Genomic DNA, 6,864 nt, shown 5'->3' with positions numbered 1-6,864 from the left:
ATCCAGTTAGTCTGGTAAAAGATACCATTTTCTACTAAGAAATTTTATTCTCTATGTTGTGAAAAACACTAGACTGCTCAGAGAGGCTGAATACGGAGAGGATAGTTAAGCCTCTCCGTAGCATTCACCGTGTTGAATGTGAGCTGTTTGCTTGCCCTTGAGACTTTGCCTTTTCCCAAATCTGTATTGCTGGACTGGCCTGGCAGGTAGGAAAGTTGAGTCCCTGTGAGATCAAACACCTTGCCTGGTCCCTGGCAGAGCTGTAATTAGATGACTGCAAATCTGTGACCTTTAATGTCACCCTTGGTCCATCTTAGGTGCTGCCTCTGTCATGGGGGGGATTTTATTTTTTCTATCTATAGGAAAGAGGAAAAAGTAGTTTTGGGTTGGTTCAGGAAATGAGGAAGGTTTCTTCTCTGGCCTGGTTGCCCTGGGAGTCCCCGTGCGGTTTTGTAAGGGAAAGTGTCAGGGCTGTCTCTGTGGTGGAGCCCACGGGGGATGCTCTGGGGATAGGAATGAAGCAAACACCTTGGAGGGAAGGGTGGTGGATATATGTACCTTCTCTTATGCTCTTGCTTACAGGACATCACCTGGGTCTGCTGAGGCTTTCTGGAGTGCTTGAATACCTGAACTAGAGGCTGTGGGATAGGAGTGTGATTCCTGCAGGCCCTGCCGGGGATCCCAGCTCATGTACCGGGACTTTGCTGCTGGGTTTGCTGGTGCCTGGAGGGAGAGACGTGCTGGAGAGGCTTGAGACATGGTGGCTGCTCCAGCCAGCACACCGCTCCTCCCTGTTTGCAGGGACAGGATGGTCCCGGGCGTGGCACAGTCCTCATGTGTTGTCTTTCCTGATTGCAGATGAATTTCTTCCTGACAAAGGATCTCTTATTTACCAAGACTTCATCTGCTCCTGCTGTTTATTGCCCACCTGAAATCCTCCTTGTCTCCTGCTGGCCTTGTTGTTGTCCTTCCAGGAGCAGCCAGTTGTGCCTCTGCCACAGTGGGGTGAGCAATGGAGTCGGACGGGGTCAGTGGTTGGCAGCTGGCAGCTGCTTTTGGTTTCCATCTGCTCCCCCTCTTCCCTTTTAATGAGATCAGGTGCCAGGGTGCACTAGGAAGACTTTTCAGTGTGAGAAGAAGTCATAACTGGGGTACTCAGGTCCCTGTTTTCATCCTTGGCAGAGAGAGGCTGCTCAAATAAAACCTGCACCCTCTTGAGCTGCTCCTGTAACAGACCTGGTAATGGGAAACAGAAGCTCTGCCGTGAGGCTGACAGCTCCGGGTTGGGCGGGTCTGTCCTGCAACGCTGAGCCTTGAGACTCAGAGATGTTTGTGCTGATGGTCACTGAGATGCAAACCTGGCTGTTTCTGGGCCCATTGGGGTGCCTACCTTTTAATTTTTTTATCCTCATTTTTGTTTTTTTAATGTGGCTACTGTCTTGTCTTCTAAAACCCCAGCTGTTTTAAATTATACCAGTGGCTCGGCAGATTCATTCTTTCAGGCCTTTGATGCTCCCTGCACAGACCGATCAGCGTTTCTGATCACCCGGTCTGATTTCACGAGTGGCTCCGCTCCTGCTTTGTGTTTTGAAGGGTTTTCCCCTCTGCTTTTGGGGCCATATGCTTATTACAAAGCTGTTTTTTCATGAGTGGGAAGATTTCTCTCAAGGAGAATCTGCAGGAGATGTTTGGGGCTGTTTTTGTTTCTGGCTCTTTGATTCATGGTAGTTCTTGGGATGTGTGAAGGGTGGGAAGAGGTTCAAAGGGAGAACCCAAGGAGCTGGTTTAACAGTTCAGCTTGGACGATTTCTATGTGGAAAATGAAAACCTGCCCCTCTGCTCCCACTGCCAAAATGTGATGTGCTGGGAGTCAGCGTGGAGACCTCGATCACGTCAAAGCTGTGGAGTCTGACAGTACTTCCACGGCAGAGAGCAGAGGCTCTTTGAAGGGGTGCACTAGGTGCCCTGTTTAAAAATCATGAAGCCCTGGCTTAGGTTCGAGCCCAGGACGGCCTCTGTGTATCTGTTCTTTAACAAAATGCCCAGGTTTTTTGACAAAAGACTTTTGGATACAAATGCAGCCAAATATTTGACTAATCCAGCAATTGCTTTGGGATTTTGCTTGAGTTCAAACTCAGCAGTTGTGGCTGTTGCGTGGTTGTATTAAGCCTGTGAAGGCAACTGCCCAGAGCAGGTAAAGCCACATTCCACTTTGCCTTTTTTCTTGATGCCTGTTCACCTTGTAACTTCCTTGGCCAGCAGAGCTGGTGCCTTCAGGCTGCCCCAGCACCTCTTGGCACAGCCCGTGTGCTGCAGGGAGCTGCACCCGCTGGCCTGGCAGTGGCGAGGAGACCAGCTTGTCCCTTCAGTGCTTCACAAGGCATAAAGAAAGCAAGCTGCTCCTTTCCCAGCACTGCTTCTGAACACGCTGTGGTGCTTTGTAGCTGCCATGACTGTGCCTGGGGCTCCTGTGGGCTGAGGCTGAAATGCATGTCACGGGCTGAGTTTGTCCCTTCCCTGTGTCCCACTTACAGCTCTTGTTTTTTCTAATCTTCCTCTCCTTTGCTTCAAATCGCAGACCCAGGTGTTGGTGTTTGAAAGTGGCCTGCAGGAGAGGTACTGGACCTGCTGGGGCTTTGGATGACCGATTTGCTGTGAAGCCAGGAGCCAAGGAGACCCGTCCCACTGCAAATGGAGCTGCCAAGTGATGCCAGAAGCTGCAAATGCCAACCAAGCTGTGGTGGACCAGGTAAAGCACATGAAGTTCTTTTTTCTTGGCCTGAAGAAGTTGGAGGGAAGGTCCACTTGTGGCATTTATTGTGGTCCTTGGAGCTGACCATGAGAGTGCTCAGGTGCTCAGGTATTGCCATGGTTTTAAATGCGTGAGATGCCCAGTAGTAGAGAGCTGCCATGTGCTTGGGCTCTGAAGGAGGCTCTGTGCCCTCCTTGGGTGGAGGAGTGGAGGGCCTGGTGCTCCCCAGCCTGTGGTGCCCCATGGCACTGGGTGGGATGGAGAGTGTCCTGGCAGGACCCTGCCAGCTGAGGAGAAGAGCTGGGTGCGGAGGAGGAGAGGCTGACCCCTGCTCTGCCTCTGTGACTGTGAAAGGCCACTAAGCCCTGCTCCTACAGTGTGCTGGTACTGCAGCGTGTTTCTGCCCTCAATATGGTGAAGACTTCGGTGGTTTTTAGCTGCCAGAGGAAACACAAGGCCAGGAGAGTTGGGATTAAGGTAGAGTGAGCCCCAGGAACAACTACTGAAGCATCTTGTAACTGTGTAGGTGATCAGTGCCCTTGACAAATGTTCACTTTCTTGTTTAGGCTGAGATGCCTAAGGGCAGTACCCTGCTGAGTCAGGCCTGAACCTCCATCCAGAATGGACCCATCTTCCTGTGGCATTGTCTCCTGGCAGTCACAGCCTCACAGTTACTGCCTTGCTAACCTCCAGGTCAGAGATTCCCTTTGAGCTGTGATTAACTTCTTGAGGCTTGTAAATTTTCTTCTGCATTTACACAAAGACAGCTGGCTGGATTAAATGGTTTCATAGTATTACAGAAAAAGAAAACCTAGGAGGCATTACACTTGTTGGGGCCAAGGACTTTGCTTTGTTTCAAAAAGCAGTGGGGAAAAACCAATTTACTCTTCTTGGATATCATGGTTGCACCGCTAATGTTGGGGTGTGCAAAATGTAGACATTTGAGATACTGTCTTGATTTAGAAAAGGAGTAGAGAACCAGCTCAGGGTTTGGAAGTGGGATGTAAAATAAACAGAAAGTGAGGAAAAAAATTGATTCCAAACGTGGGAATAAAAAGGGAGAAAGCAAACCCAGGGCTGTGTGTTGAGGTGTGTGCTACCAAAAAAATCAGTGTTCTCCCCTGCAATGTGGGATTGCACTGCTCAGAGGAAGGCAGGGGAAACATGGCTGAAAGGAGCCAACTTTATTTCCCTTCTTTCTCAGAAGAAAACAAGTACAAACCCTGCTTGGATTAGAGAGGATTATGGGCTGCCCATTTGGGAATTCATGCTTGGGACTTCATGATGATGCAGCTGGGTAAGTGATCTCACTGCAGTTATTTGGGAGGAAATGTTTTGATAGCATCTAAAACGGTTTGAGTGTCGCAGTCAGTCCCTTCGCTGAGCGCTGGAGTTCTTCCTTCATGGGTTAAAACAGAGGAAGGGAATGCTCCCACGGATGGTGTAAGCTGTCTGTGCCAGCACTGCCCTCCTCTCCCTGGGGCCTCACTGCAGCCCTTGTCTTTGCCTTTGCTGCAGCTCCGTGTCCTCTGCAAGACACCAGCTGTGCCCAGTTACTCTGTGGGTTCGATCTGGTGAGTGCAGCACTGATGCCAGGAAAGATGTTTCTGATGTGCCTGTGTCACCTGCCAGGGGCTCTGGTCCTGGTGTCCAGAGCTGGGCAGTGCCTGTGCCAGGGCTTTGTCTCGGAGCCTGCAGCAGGGCTGCGGGGGGATGCAGGCTGATGGTGCCCTGTGTCCTTCTGGCACTGCAGCAAGAGAGAGGTTAATAATGCCACACGCCTGCTGCTGCCCTTGGCTGTACGTTCGTGTGTTTCTGCAGGAGGATGAGAGCTGTCAGCAGCATTTCCCAGGGCGTGGGGGAAGGATTTTCAGCCCTGTAGAGTGGCTCCCTGCGTGAACCAACAGTTCCCTGTGCCCCTGAAGAGAGCAGGGCCAGCAGCCTGCTTCGGTCAGACCCTGCTAGGATGGAGGAGGGTGGCTTGTCTGAAGTGCTGAGGGGGCTGGCTTGCTTCTGTGCTGGGCTGTGTGCCAGTGTGATCCCCTCTCCATGCCCTGGGCTGCTCCACATGTGTTCTCTTGGAGTCAGAAATGCAGGCAGCCAGCTGAGAGCCAAATGTGAGTTGGGAATGACGGCTCCAAGCTAAGCTTACTGGTGACAGTTGGATATTGTGCAGGAAAGCAGAGGGGAGCTCATGGAGCAGAGAGAGTGTTGGCAAGGGAAGAGGGGCTTGTTGGTCCCTGAGGGAGCAGAGGTGGGTATGTCCAACCCCCGGAATGGAGAGGGGGCAGCGATATAAACCCTATACCTCCTCTGACTCCACAGTCCTGAGCATCCATGGTGGTGTGAATTTCAACTTCTGGGCTCTCTTTTTGAAAGCGGGGGTCTCCCCTGGGGGCAATGGCTGGTGCTTCATTTTGTGGCTGGCTTGCAAGCCTTCTTGGAACCGATAAGCCCGGACATTGGGAAGAAGCCTGGAAGAGACTTGGTCCTTCCTCCACTTCCCTGTCTCAGCTGCACCCGTGTACCTGGGCAGGGAGCTCTGTGTGAGGGGGGGGTCTGTCTGTCTGAGGAATTTTCCATCTCCAGGCACGGTGAGGCCCAGGACTGGGTCAGAGAGCGGAACGGGGTCAGCAAGGGACTGTCTGTAGCCGCTGCCCCGTGCCGGGGTAACGCACCCGGGGCCGTGGCTGTGCTGGAGCCGGGCGGGTGTGCTGGAGGCGGTTTCAGGGCCTGCTTGCTGTGCTCACTGGGTGCTTTGGGCACTGAGCATCCCTGTCCCCTCTGCCCCCGTGTCCCGGAGCTGCCCCCCATTGTGTCCCCGCCGTTGCCATGGCAGTGTTGGGGCCAGCCGGGACGCCCAGTCGCCCTGTCAACGGGGGCAACAGCCAGTCTGGCATTGGGGATCCTCCCGTGAGTGTGTCGCCACAGCCCCGTGGAGTGGGAGAGGTGGGGGATGTTGGGGGAGGTGGTGGCTGCATCCCCTCCCTGGCAGCACTGGGGAGCCCCTGAGCAGCGCCCAGCAGCACTCAGGCCTTTCCGGGAACAGCTGGCACCACTGCTGGCACCACTGTGGCCTGGGAAACAGTCACCCCTTTCCCCTCTGATGTGGAACTAGCATCTAATGCGGGGAGGAAGAAAGAGAAGTGGGAGATCTTATGGACAGGGAGGAAGCAGAGAAGTCCCGCAGGCTGAGCTCCGGCCACCTGGGATGGGATCTGCTTGCAATGGAGCCTAAAGGTGTCTCTGAGCTGGGAGAGGCCCCTTGTGCCCAAGCCCCTGAGCAGGTCCCAGGGGCAGCTGCTCAGCCTGGGCCTGAATCAAGTGCAGCCAAGACCTTGGGTGTCCCGTGCAGGTGTCCCGCCTCGGGGTGAGGTGTCCTGGGGCAGGACTGTGCCAGGGAAGGACACGCTCTCTGGTTCGGAAAGGGGAGAGCCAGCCATCAGAGGGATCCCTCTGTCTGCAGCCAGGACTTTTACATCCCACATAGAAAGCCTTTTCTGGGTGCCCAGGCAGTCCCCCTTGGGTGTCAGGTTGGTCCAGCCCAAATCCAGCCTCCAGACCCTGCTGCTGTCTCATGAGGGGTGTCAGAGAATCCCCTCTTTCCCCCAGGGCTGCCCTCAGTGGAGGGATGGGCCTTGCAGCAGGGAAAGCGCAGCCCTTTTTGGAGACAGTTACCAGGGGAGCTACTTCTGCTGCTCTTGATGCCACCTGTTGTTCTCAGAGACGTGCCTGAATATGTTCCTCCATTGGTGATAACGGCTCCAGCCTTCTGAGGGCCTGGACCGTTCGTGGGGAAAGGTGGCTGCAACAACAGGGAACAGCCCACCTCAGCCTCTGCCAGAGATCCCCTCTGCCTTCCCCTCGTCCAGCCCCTGCACCTACCCAGTCCCACGTGTGCCCACCCTTTCACCCTGTTGAGAGTTTTCGGCCTTGGCTGGGGGGGTAACCCAGGTCACACCCATGTTAAGAGAGTCTTGGGTGCCACATTGTTCTCCCAGCCCGTTGGGACCCTCAGGCAGGGCTCTCGCAGCAGCCCCCAGCCCTGTCCACCCACCCCCACAGACCAGCAGCTGCAGCTTTTGACACTGGACAGCCCCACTGGGTCACCA

General features: G+C 54.1%; 1 long non-coding RNA gene across 1 annotated transcript; it reads left to right on the top strand.

The window, feature by feature from the left end:
• The first annotated feature begins 957 nt into the window (after window positions 1–957).
• LOC141952647 (uncharacterized) lies at window positions 958–3,416 on the top strand. Its single transcript, XR_012631675.1, has 3 exons — window positions 958–1,005; window positions 2,579–2,749; window positions 3,319–3,416. It is a non-coding gene; the product is annotated as an uncharacterized LOC141952647 (long non-coding RNA).
• Window positions 3,417–6,864: the final 3,448 nt, after the last annotated feature.

Source organism: Strix uralensis, chromosome 20 (assembly GCF_047716275.1).
Source record: "Strix uralensis isolate ZFMK-TIS-50842 chromosome 20, bStrUra1, whole genome shotgun sequence".
Lineage (NCBI taxonomy): Eukaryota > Metazoa > Chordata > Aves > Strigiformes > Strigidae > Strix > Strix uralensis.
Note: the sequence above shows the minus strand (reverse complement) of the source record. Positions and strands in the feature narration are given on the sequence as shown.